This window comes from Thalassophryne amazonica, chromosome 12 (genome assembly GCF_902500255.1).
Source record: "Thalassophryne amazonica chromosome 12, fThaAma1.1, whole genome shotgun sequence".
Taxonomy (NCBI): domain Eukaryota; kingdom Metazoa; phylum Chordata; class Actinopteri; order Batrachoidiformes; family Batrachoididae; genus Thalassophryne; species Thalassophryne amazonica.
Window position 1 is genome coordinate 15,790,647 of NC_047114.1, and position 12,847 is coordinate 15,803,493.

Sequence of the window (12,847 nt, forward strand, 5' to 3'; positions counted from 1 at the left end):
ATTTGTCAAAAAATATTGGTCCAATCACCTTGCTGTTTTCAAGACATGAATCGTCTTGAAAAAATTAATAAGTACACCAAAAGGACAAGAGAGGCTGCTCCCCTTTCAATATATGGATGGTATTGACAAGATGATATTATTAACAATTGATTATGAAGTGTTTGCAAAATTGTCCAAAATTTAATCTTGTTTTCTGAGCTCACTAAGTGAATCCACACTTCTCAGATAATGGATTTTCCACCTTTACCGCCTACATGAATGCAACCTTAAATGCCATTTAAACAACAGATGTAAGCTCCAAAACAAGTTTTTGTTGTTTGGTTTTTTAACTATACATCAGTGTTGATTTGCTGTCACAGAAACATGTATTGGTTAATTTCCACACACTAAATTCTATGTACACAGTGTTAGAACCACTCAGACCATACTCCTTCTTTCATCACCACCAATTGGAAGCAATGAACAATCATCAATGACAAAAGATAAATATCATTTCTTTCTGTCCATTTCATGCTCAGGAAGAAGTATCAGGATTCTTCATCATGGTTGGTGAAACAAAAACTATATAAATGATCTCTCAAAGTATAGTCTTAACCTGTTTATGTTCCTGCCGCTGGACTAGAACCACCGACACACCACGCTCTGTTATGGTGCCGAATACCCCCCGACATATTTAACCGAGTTTAAGAAACAAATTGAACCATCACAAAACAGAAATATTATTATTTATATACACGTCACACAGTCAAACACAGCTCTGATTTATTTCTACAGGTCTGACTTGGACTTCCTTCCTCTTCCCTTCCATATTATCCAAATTATGTCCGTAGGTGTTTTGGATGTCTAAATTATGAGACAACATGACACCATAAGTGAGTGGTTGAGTTGTATTATGGGCTTCAAAACGCTGAGCTTCATAACATTTCCCCTGCATGTTTACAAAAAGCCGCTAACAAATTTATTCATTAATTTTTTTGTGACTTGTGAATTTCAACCTTCAAATTAACATATAATATATATAATTTCTAAGCTATTCCTTACTGAATTTTCATATAATTCCATAAAAAAAATTTAACTTTTTACTATCCTTTTTCATTTTAGTATAAATAACTTAGTGTTTTAAGAGTGTTTGTTATGGAGTGATACCTTAGTTTAAAGTTATTTAAACTAAGGAATTTTTTTATGGAGTGATATGTTAGTGGAAGACTGAAATGCACAACAAGTCAGACTCCAGAAAAATTTCAATTATTGTCAGCTTTTTGTGAACAAGCAGAAAATAATTTTGGAATTATTTCAACATCACTGTTCTCTAAAATCATGCAGCTCAGCCCTTTGAAGCCCATAATGTCATGATGTCTCATAATTTAGACATCAAAAATACCTACGGACATAATTTTAAGAAGCTCTAAGAAATTTCATCATGTTCACCACAGCAGGAGCATAAAGCACTTCAATCTGCAGAATAAGGACACATTTATTTATCAGTACATTTTACCCAGAATGCATTGGTTTGTTAATCGTACGCATTTAGTCAGTCAGATCTTGATCTTGATTTACACATACTACCAAAGACACAGACCAGACCAAAGGACAAGACACTCTGAAGTACAGACTTATAAAATAACTCTAAAATGTAGGTGTCAACACTAAAACTACGCAATTTTCTTAGGAAAAACATTCTTTGTTGAAGCTTCTTCACCTTAAAAACAGCACGTTTGTCAAATCTCAACTGTTCATTGCTTCCACTTGGGGGCGATGAAAGAAGGAGTATGGTCTGAGTGGTTCTAACATCGTGTACATAGAATTTAGTGTGTGGAAATTAACCAATACATGTTTCTGTGACAGTAAATCAACACTGATAGATAGTTAAAAAACCAAACAACAAAAAACTTGTTTTGGAGCTTACATCTGTTGTTTAAATGACATTTAAGGTTGCATTCATGTAGGCGGTAAAGGTGGAAAATCCATTATCTGAGAAGTGTGGATTCACTTAGTGAGCTCAGAAAACAAGATTAAATTTTGGACAATTTTGCAAACACTTCATAATCAATTGTTAATAATATCATCTTGTAAATACCATCCATATAATAAAAGGGGAGCAGCCTCTCGTCCTTTTGGTGTACTTATTAATTTTTTCAAGACGATTCAAGTCTTGAAAACAGCAAGGTGATTGGAGCAATATTTTTTGACAAATTAGTAAGTTTTGACAACAAGCCTGTTTATTGTGTTTTTTGTGTATTATGTCCAAGTGTGGTTCCCCTTTTTGCAGAGGGACAAAGATACGTTGGATGAAATGGATGAAATGTAATAGAGCTGAGAAACATCTGCAGAGACCCTAATAGCATTATATATCCCAGAGCGTGGCAGTGATATGACATGCTGTCAGCTTTTTATCATCATTCCTTTGAGTCTCATAAATGTCACAAATTGCTCTATGAAAATTGATGATGACAACATACACACAATGCAATGCAACTTACTACACCTTAACTAAAGTGACATGAAATATACAATAACACGGTTAAAATTCTTCTCTATGACCCATGCATAGAACGGGTAACTCAGGCAGTATATAAATAAAGTATGAGAAATTACTAATCCAGTTAATACACTCACCTAAAAAGACCTGCTTTTAGAAAAGAAAAACACTTCTATAAATAAAAGAGTCAAATAGACTAAACCATATTCACCGTTAAAAAAATAAAATACCAATGCACACACCGAAATGTGAACAATCACTGGCCACAACTTCAAGTTGGACCAATGCAATGCATTCTGGGTAAAATGTACTAATAAATAAATGTGTCCTTATTCTACAGATTGCAGTGCTTTATGCTACTGCTGTGGTGAATATGTTGAAGTTTCTTAGATCTTGTTAAAATTATGTTCGTAGGTATTTTTGATGTCTAAATTATGAAACATCATGACACCATAAGTGAGTGGTTGAGTTGTATTATGGGCTTCATGTTATGTGTCGGACGCAGCTCGGAGAACCGACCAGCGTTTGAAGGACCCAGTATGAAATAAGCAGAGCACGGTACAAAGGCTAACTGAATTTAATACATAACAGTGATAATATAACAACAAAAGGTGCGGCCTGGCGTGGTGCGCTCCCAGCAGCGCTAACGGTCCGGAGCCAGAAGTTGTTTCGGACCCAAGGACCCCGCCGACACCCCCCAGGTGGCCGCAACAACCGAGTCTGTGAAAGAAGGAACCATTATGTGAGTCCACACTCTACACACAGAACACTTAAAGGTGTACAAACAGCAAACACTTCCTGGCTTGATTACTGATCAGCTTCCCAACCTGCAGGCATGGAACATCCAGTTCACAAAACTCCACCGCAGTGAAAGCTGATACATGACTAACATACAGCTCAATACAATAAGGTGTGAGGGACACCACATTTACTGACTGTATAACTGTTAGTCACAAAATCTAACGTACCTCAGGAAGTGTGCTGACGAGCGTGAGACCTCACCCCCTCCTCTTTCACAGACTGTGCATCAAACCTGGACGTTCTCAGCATCCGCTGCTGATGAGATGGCTCCCAAGACGACGATCTCACCCGTCTGGTCACAAGGTCGAGTCTCTGGCAAATACACACTGTGCACTCCAGTCTTAAATGCCAACATGTTCCAATCCATCCAGATGCACCACAGCTGTGAGTCCTGACGAGTCGCAGGTGATCAGGGTGAGGTCCTGACAGCCTCAGCAACACAGCCACTCAGTCCCAAACGCACGCCACCTGGGAGGAAAACCAAAAAACAGAAACAAACCGGCAGCCAGGCCCCCCCAGCCATATAACACTTCAAAGGGCTGAGCTTCATGACTCTGGACAACAGTAATGTTGAAATAATTCCAAAAATGTTTTCTGCTTGTTCACAAAAAGCTGATAATAATTGAAATTTTTCTGGAGTTTGACTTGTGCATTTCAGTCTTCCACTAACATATCACTCCATAAAAAAAGTTTTAATTTGTTTTATGAAATGATTCCTTAGGTTAAATAACTTTAAACTAAGGTATCACTCCATAACAAACACTCTTAAAACACTAAGTTATTTATACTAAGGAATATCTTAGAAATTACATATATTATATGTTAATTTGAAGGTTGAAATTCACAAGTCAGACTCCAGACAAAAAAAATTAATGAATAAATTTGACGTTAATGGCTTTTTGTAAACATGCAGGAGAAATTTCAGAAATCACTGAAATGTTATGAAACTCAGCATTTTGAAGCCCATAATACAACCCAACCACTCACTTATGGTGTCATGTTGTCTCATAATTTAGACATCCAAAACACCTACGGACATAATTTTAAGAAGCTCTAAGAAATTTCATCATGTTCACCACAGCAGGAGCATAAAGCACTTCAATCTGCAGAATAAGGACACATTTATTTATCAGTACATTTTACCCAGAATGCATTGGTTTGTTAATCGTACGCATTTAGTCAATCAGCAGTTTCCTGCCAGCTTTTCTCTCTGAGTTTATTTATTGCTGCCGTGTTCCCTCTTTTCCTTATTAGATATTTAAATTCCTCCATTATAAGTGCTGCTCTCAGGCAGTGAACATTGCTGCTCACTCTTTACATTTTGTCATTGTGAAGCCAGTTGATCTGTGTTCGACCTCATGGGCTTCCTCTAAATAGATGACATTAGTGGAAAAATTGTGGAGTCTGTGGGTGGTGAGATGAAGTAATCACAAATACTTTTAGACTGCACTCCTGATCTGAGCCACGAAGAGCAACTATCAATCAGAATTCAACTTGTTGCAGTTGAGGATGCCCCAGAAAAAAAGAGCATTTTATGGGGTTCCTTGAGACTCGGAGAGCTTAACATCTCCTTTGGAGACTGTAGGGGGCAGTCTGATGATCATGGTGCAAATATGGAAGGGAAGATGAAGGAAGTCCAAGTCAGACCCGTAGAAATAAATCAGAGCTGTGTTTGACTGTGTGACGTGTATATAAATAATAATATTTCTGTTTTGTGATGGTTCAATTTGTTTCTTAAACTCGGTTAAATATGTCGGGAAGAAGTATCAGAACTCTTCATCATGGTTGGCGAAACCAAACACTTTAGAAACACATTTCTCAAGTCAAAAACTATAGAAATGATTTCTGAAAGTATAGTCTTAACCTGTTGATGTTCCTGCCGCGGGACTAGAACCACCGACACACCACGCTCTGTTATGGTGCCGAATACCCCCCCGGACATATTTAACCGAGTTTAAGAAACAAATTGAACCATCACAAAACAGAAATATTATTATTTATATACACGTCACACAGTCAAACACAACTCTGATTTATTTCTACAGGTCTGACTTGGACTTCTTTCCTCTTCCCTTCCATATTTGCACCATGATCATCAGACTGCCCCCTACAGTCTCCAAAGGAGATGTTGAGCTCTCCGAGTCTCAAGGAACCCCATAAAATGCTCTTTTTTCTGGGGCATCCTCAACTGCAACAAGTTGAATTCTGATTGATAGTTGCTCTTCGTGGCTCAGATCAGGAGTGCAGTCTAAAAGTATTTGTGATTACTTCATCTCACCACCCACAGACTCCACAATTTTTCCACTAATGTCATCTATTTAGAGGAAGCCCATGAGGTCGAACACAGATCAACTGGCTTCACAATGACAAAATATAAAGAGTGAGCAGCAATGTTCACTGCCTGAGAGCAGCACTTATAATGGAGGAATTTAAATATCTAATAAGGAAAAGAGGGAACACAGCAGCAATAAATAAACTCAGAGAGAAAAGCTGGCAGGAAACTGCTGATTGACTAAATGTGTATGATTAACATACCAATGCATTCTGGGTAAAATGTACTGATAAATAAATGTGTCCTTATTCTGCAGATTGAAGTGCTTTATGCTCCTGCTGTGGTGAACATGATGAAATTTCTTAGAGCTTCTTAAAATTATGTCCGTAGGTGTTTTGGATGTCTAAATTATGAGACAACATGACACCATAAGTGAGTGGTTGGGTTGTATTATGGGCTTCAAAATGCTGAGCTTCATAGCATTGCAGTGATCCCTGAAATTTCTCCTGCATGTTTACAAAAAGCTGGTAATATCAAATTTATTCATTAATTTTTTTTTTTTCTGGAGTCTGACTTGTGAATTTCAACCTTCAAATTAACATATAATATATATAATTTCTAAGATATTCCTTACTGAATTTTCATATAATTCCATAAAAAAAGTAACTTTTTACTATCCTTTTTCATTTTAGTATAAATAACTTAGTGTTTTAAGAGTATTTGTTATGGAGTGATACCTTAAAGTTATTTAAACTAAGGAATCATTTCATAAAACAAATTAAAACTTTTTTTATGGAGTGATATGTTAGTGGAAGACTGAAATGCACAACAAGTCAGACTCCAGAAAAATTTCAATTATTATCAGCTTTTTGTGAACAAGCAGGAAACAAATTCTGGAATTATTTCAACATCACTGTTCTCCAAGTTTATGAAGCTCAGCACTTTGAAGCCCATAATACAACTCAACCACTCACTTATGGTGTCATGATGTTTCATAATTTAGACATCAAAAATACCTACGAACACAATTTTAACAAGATCTAAGAAACTTCAACATGTTCACCACAGCAGTAGCATAAAGCACTGCAATCTGTAGAATAAGGACACATTTATTTATTAGTACATTTTACCCAGAATGCATTGCATTGGTCCAACTTGAAGTTGTGGCCAGTGATTGTTCACATTTCGGTGTGTGCATTGGTATTTTATTTATTTAACAGTGAATATGGTTTAGTCTATTTGACTCTTTTATTTATAGAAGTGTTTTTCTTTTCTAAAAGCAGGTCTTTTTAGGTGAGTGTATTAACTGGATTAGTAATTTCTCATACTTTATTTATATACTGCCTGAGTTACCCGTTCTATGCATGGGTCATAGAGAAGAATTTTAGCCATGTTATTGTATATTTCATGTCACTTTAGTTAAGGTGTAGTAAGTTGCATTGCATTGTGTGTATGTTGTCATCATTAATTTTCATAGAGCAATTTGTGACATTTATGAGACTCAAAGGAATGATGATAAAAAGCTGACAGCATGTCATATCACTGCCACGCTCTGGGATATATAATGCTATTAGGGTCTCTGCAGATGTTTCTCAGCTCTATTACATTTCATCCATTTCATCCAACGTATCTTTGTCCCTCTGCAAAAAGGGGCACCACACTTGGACATATACTCAACAAAAATATAAATGCAACACTTTTGGTTTTGCTTCCATTTTGTATGAGATGAACTCAAAGATCTAAAACTTTTTCCACATACACAATATCACCATTTCCCTCAAATATTGTTCACAAACCAGTCTAAATCTGTGATAGTGAGCACTTCTCCTTTGCTGAGATAATCCATCCCACCTCACAGGTGTGCCATACCAAGATGCTGATTAGACACCATGATTAGTGCACAGGTGTGCCTTAGACTGCCCACAATAAAAGGCCACTCTGAAAGGTGCAGTTTTGTATTATTGGGGGGGGGGGGGGATACCAGACAGTATCTGGTGTGACCACCATTTGCCTCATGCAGTGCAGCACATCTCCTTCGCATAGAGTTGATCAGGTTGTCAATTGTGGCCTGTGGAATGTTGGTCCACTCCTCTTCAATGGCTGTGCGAAGTTGCTGGATATTGGCAGGAACTGATACACGCTGTCGTATATGCCGGTCCAGAGCATCCCAAACATGCTCAATGGGTCATCAATAAAATGCACCTGTGTTCTTCGTCCATAACAGATGCCTGCCCATACCATAACCCCACCGCCACCATGGGCCACTCGATCCACAACATTGACATCAGAAAACCGCTCACCCACACAATGCCACACACGCTGTCTGCCATCTGCCCTGGACAGTGTGAACTGGGATTCATCCGTGAAGAGAACACCTCTCCAACGTGCCAAACGCCAGCGAATGTGAGCATTTGCCCACTCAAGTCGGTTACGACGACGAACTGGAGTCAGGTCGAGACCTCGATGAGGACAACGAGCATGCAGATGAGCTTCCCTGAGACGGTTTCTGACAGTTTGTGCAGAAATTCTTTGGTTATGCAAACCGTTTGTTTCAGCAGCTGTCTGAGTGGCTGGTCTCAGACGATCTTGGAGGTGAACATGCTGGATGTGGAGGTCCTGCGCTGGTGTGGTTACACGTGGTCTGTGGTTGTGAGGCTGGTTGGCTGTACTGCCAAATTCTCTGAAACACCTTTGGAGACGGCTTGTGGTAGAGAAATGAACATTCAATACACGAGCAACAGCTCTGGTTGACATTCCTGCTGTCAGCATGCCAATTGCACACTCCCTCAAATCTTGCAACATCTGTGGCATTGTGCTGTGTGATAAAACTGCACCTTTCAGAGTGGCCTTTTATTGTGGGCAGTCTAAGGCACACCTGTGCACTAATCATGGTGTGTAATCAGCATCTTGATATGGCACACCTGTGAGGTGGGATGAATTATCTCAGCAAAGGAGAAGTGCTCACTATCACAGATTTAGATATTGTGATATTGTGTATGTGGAAAAAGTTTTAGATCTTTGAGTTCATCTCATCCAAAATGGGAGCAAAACCAAAAGTGTTGCGTTTATATTTTTGTTGAGTGTAGAAATGAGAGCTGCTCCATCCAAAGTGGGATGGATGCCATCTCTCTTAACAAGACCAGGTTTTCCCCAGAAGCTTTGCCAATTATCTATGAAGCCCACCTCATTTTTAGGACATCACTCAGACAGCCAGCAATTCAAGGAGAACAAGCGACTAAACATGTCACTCCCGGTCCGATTGGGGAGGGGCCCAGAGAAAACTACAGAGTCCGACATTGTTTGTGCAAAGTTACACACCGATTCAATGTTAATTTTAGTGACCTCCGATTGGCGTAACCGGGTGTCATTACTGCCGACGTGAATTACAATCTTACCGAATTTACGCTTAGCCTTAGCCAGCAGTTTCAAATTTCCTTTAGTGTTGCTTGCTCTGGCCCCCGGAAGACAATTGACTATGGTTGCTGGTGTCGCTAACTTCACATTTCTCAGAGTTGCCATTAACCAGAGTTTGTTCTTCGGCGGGTGTGTCGCCGAGTGGGGAAAAACAGTTAGAGATGTGAACGGGTTGGTGGTGTACAGGGGGCTTGTGTTTAGGACTACGCTTCCTCCTCACAGTCACCCAGCCGGCCTGCTTTCCTGGCTGCTCAGGATCTGCTGGGGGACAGCTAACGGCGGCTAAGCTATCTTGGTCCGCACCGACTACAGGGGCCTGGCTAGCTGTAGGATTTTCCAAAGTGCGGAGCCGAGTCTCCAATTCGCCCAGCCTGGCCTCCAAAGCTACGAATAAGCTACACTTATTACAAGTACCATTACTGCTAAAGGAGGCCAAGGAATAACTAAACATTTCACAACCAGAGTAGAGAAGTGCGGGAGAGACAGGAGAAGCTACCATGCTAAACTGGCTAACAGCTAGGAGCTGCGCTAAGCTAGCGGATTCCTAAAAATACACAAAGTGAATAATGTGTAAATAATTTAAAGGTGATTCAGCAGAGGGAGTGCTTTAGTTAAGGCACGTGAAGATTACACTGTGAAACAAATCGTTATCTAGTTATCTAGATCAATCTAACTACGCAGATTAAACAGCTAACAGATACAGCAAAACACCGCTGTGCTCCGGAACAGGAAGTGATACAATACCGCATTGAGAGCCAACCACCCAAGTTCAACTCGGTACTTTGTAACATAATCTTTGTTGGCAATGACAGAGGTCAAACGTTTTCTGTAAGTCTTCACCAGGTTTGCACACACTGTAGCTGGTATTTTGGCCCATTCCTCCATGCAGATCTCCTCTAGAGCAGTGATGTTTTGGGGCTGTCACTGGGCAACAGGGACTTTCAACTCCCTCAACAAATTTTCTATGGGGTTGAGGTCTGGAGACTGGCTTGGCCACTGCAGGACCTTGAAATGCTTTTTAAGAAGCCACTCCTTCGTTGCCTTAGCAGTGTGTTTGGGATCATTGGCATGTTGGAAAACCCAGCCACGTTGCATCTTCAATGCTCTCACTGATGGAAGGAGTTTTTGGTATAAAATCTCACAATACATTCATTCTTCATTTAACACGGATCAGTTGTCCTGTCCCCTTTGCTGAAAAACAGCCCCCAAGCATGATGTTTCCACCCCCATGCTTCACAGTAGATATGGTGTTCTTGGGATGCAACTCAGCATTCGTCTTCCTCCAAACACAATGAGTTGACTTTTTAACAAAAAGCATTTTGGTTTGACATGATATCTCCCAATCCTCTTCTGGATCATCCCTATGCTCTCTGGCAAACTTCAGACGGGCCTGGACACGTAATGGCTTAAGCAGGGGGACACACCTGTCACTGCAGGATTTCAGTCATTTTCAGTCAGGTCATTTTCAGGTCCTTCCGTGTAGTTCTGGGATTTTTGTTCAACGTTCTCCTGATCATTTTGACCCCACGGGATGACATCTTGCGTGGAGCCCCACTTCGAGGGAGATTATCAATGGTCTTGTATGTCTTCCATTTTCTTACAATTGCTCCCACAGTTGATTTATTCACACCAACCTGCTTGACTATTGTAGAGTCACTCTTCCTAAATGGACTGCCTTTATATAGTGCTTTTCCATCTGCATCAGATGTTCAAAGCGCCTCAATTATGTTCAATTATGCCTCATATTTACCCAGATGTTAGGGTGCTGCTCACTACACACCGGGAGCAATAGGGGATTAAAGGCCTTGCCCAAGGGCCCTTAGTGATCTTCCAGCCATGTTTTTGTGTTGTTTTCTTTTCTTTGCTCTCCAGGTGGTATGCAAACTGGTTTTTGTCTGTGGAGAAGGTGCTGGCAGAAGAATCCTTCACCCTCATCAACATTATTGGCTGCACTTGTGGAGGATGTTCATGTGCAGGCCTAATGACTCGCAGCACCTGTGGATGATGCTCATGTGCAGTCTTAAAGACTTTCAGCTGAAGCAGATAATGAGATGGCGTTCTGCATTTAAGCCATGAGTGATTCAAGCAGAATTGCCGGGAACTCGACCGTGTGATGTTCGTTTGTGAGACGCTGAGGACCGCGCCTGGGTTTGACACATCGTGCCTGTGAAGGAGGACGGGTGAGGGACACATGCTGTCAGCACACATCAGAGGTGATTGATTGTCTGAATAAGTGTTAATAGTAATTTTGTATTTTGTTACGCAGTATATTTGAACATTGATGAGAATTGTGCAGCTCACTTCTCACGGCTGTGGCGTGCGGACTGATGATCCTCCACCTGTTGTGAGAAGCTGCTCATTTACATAAAGCTTAAATTCAGACCTGAATGTGTTGCTGATAGTGTGTGCCTCTGAAGGATATTAGTTGTAGCTGTTGACTTACCTCACCTCTTCTATCCTTCACAGAGTCAGTTTGTCGTGTCCACCTGGGGGGTGTTTGGCGGTGAATGTGAGTCCAGAAGCGCCGGGCTTCGATCCCTTTGGGCGCTGGAGAGCGCGCCGTCCTTCACTCCACCAGACAAACCATATTTTATGTTGTACACCGAGTATTGCACAAGAGGGGAAAATAAAATAGTTTTGTTTTTGGAACCGCTTTCTGGGTTCAGTCAGACGCCGAGTTCAAACAGGTGCCATTAATACAGGTAACAGGTGGAAGACAGAGAACTCCTTAAATAAGAAGTTACAGGTCTGTGAGAGCCAGAAATGTGGGTAACCAAATACTTATTTTCCACCATAATTTACAAATAAATTCTTTAAAAATCCTACAATGTGATTTCCTGGATTTTTTTTTCCCTCATTTTGTCTCTCATAGTTGAACTGTACCTATGTTGAAAATTACAGACCTCTCTCATCTTTCTAAGTAGGAGAACTTGCACACTCAGAGGCCCGACTAAATACTTTTTTTGCCCCACTGTACTTAGGTTTAGGTTGTCAATATAGATATCAAGGTTGGCTTCTTTGATTTCATCTACTAAGTCATTTATATGCAAACCAAATAGCACAGGACATAACACATCGCCTTGTTTTACTCCAAATGGAGTGGGGAACCAGCCAGTCCTCAAATTATTCACCTGAGCACATGCAACTGAGGCCTTATACAGAGATTTGACTGCATTATAAAATCTACCTGAAATGTCATATGTTAATAGTTTAAACTGCAGCAGGTCTCTGTTAACCTAGTCAAAAGCGTTCTGGAAATCAATAAAACAGGCAAATATATGTTTTCCTTCATACAGTCTGGCCCTTACCACTGATGATAGAACATATACAAAAGGTAGGGTCAATGCAAGCCCTACCTTTTCTAAAGCCATTTTGATCATCTGCTCAAATATTATGTGCTTCAATGTACTGATTCAGTCTGTTGTTGAGGACACCTGAATAGAGTTTGTAGACTGTACTCAGCAAACTGATACCTCTATAGTTGAGTGGTTCTCTTGGGTCAGCCTTTGAAGATTTAGGTATAGGTTATATTATTGACTGATGCCACTCTGATGGAACAACAGAATTTGAAAAGCAGGTTTGACAAAACCCTTAGTAACTACTTAGTAACGCGTTACTCTAATCTGACCACTTTTTTTAGTAACGAGTAATCCAACGCGTTAATCCAAATCAGTAATCAGATTAAAGTTACTTCTCCAAGTCACTGTGCGTTACTATTATTTTTGCATTGTGGGTCGACAGCAGCATTAAACTTGGTCCGTGGGCGGTGGGGGGGTCGGGGTTCGACTGAACTGCCCACTTTAAGCGAGCTGTGAGCTTTTCATCCGCGTTTTTTTGCAGCAGCTACGACTCGTGCTTTTTTTCTCATTTATTTAGAATTC

At 40.2% G+C, this 12,847-nt stretch overlaps 1 long non-coding RNA gene and 2 pseudogenes across 1 annotated transcript in view; 1 reads left to right on the forward strand and 2 right to left on the reverse strand.

The window, feature by feature from the left end:
• Positions 1-412: 412 nt before the first annotated feature.
• On the reverse strand, positions 413-592 carry LOC117522726 (annotated as a pseudogene).
• A 1,978-nt stretch (positions 593-2,570) lies between these two features.
• The window catches only part of LOC117522621, a 14,771-nt gene continuing 4,494 nt past the window's right edge, over positions 2,571-12,847 (forward strand). The window contains exons 1-2 of the long non-coding RNA XR_004564261.1: positions 2,571-2,581; positions 11,839-11,845. This is a non-coding gene — a long non-coding RNA (uncharacterized LOC117522621). The remainder of the gene's footprint in view (positions 2,582-11,838; positions 11,846-12,847) is intronic.
• Positions 5,019-5,141, reverse strand: LOC117522727 (annotated as a pseudogene).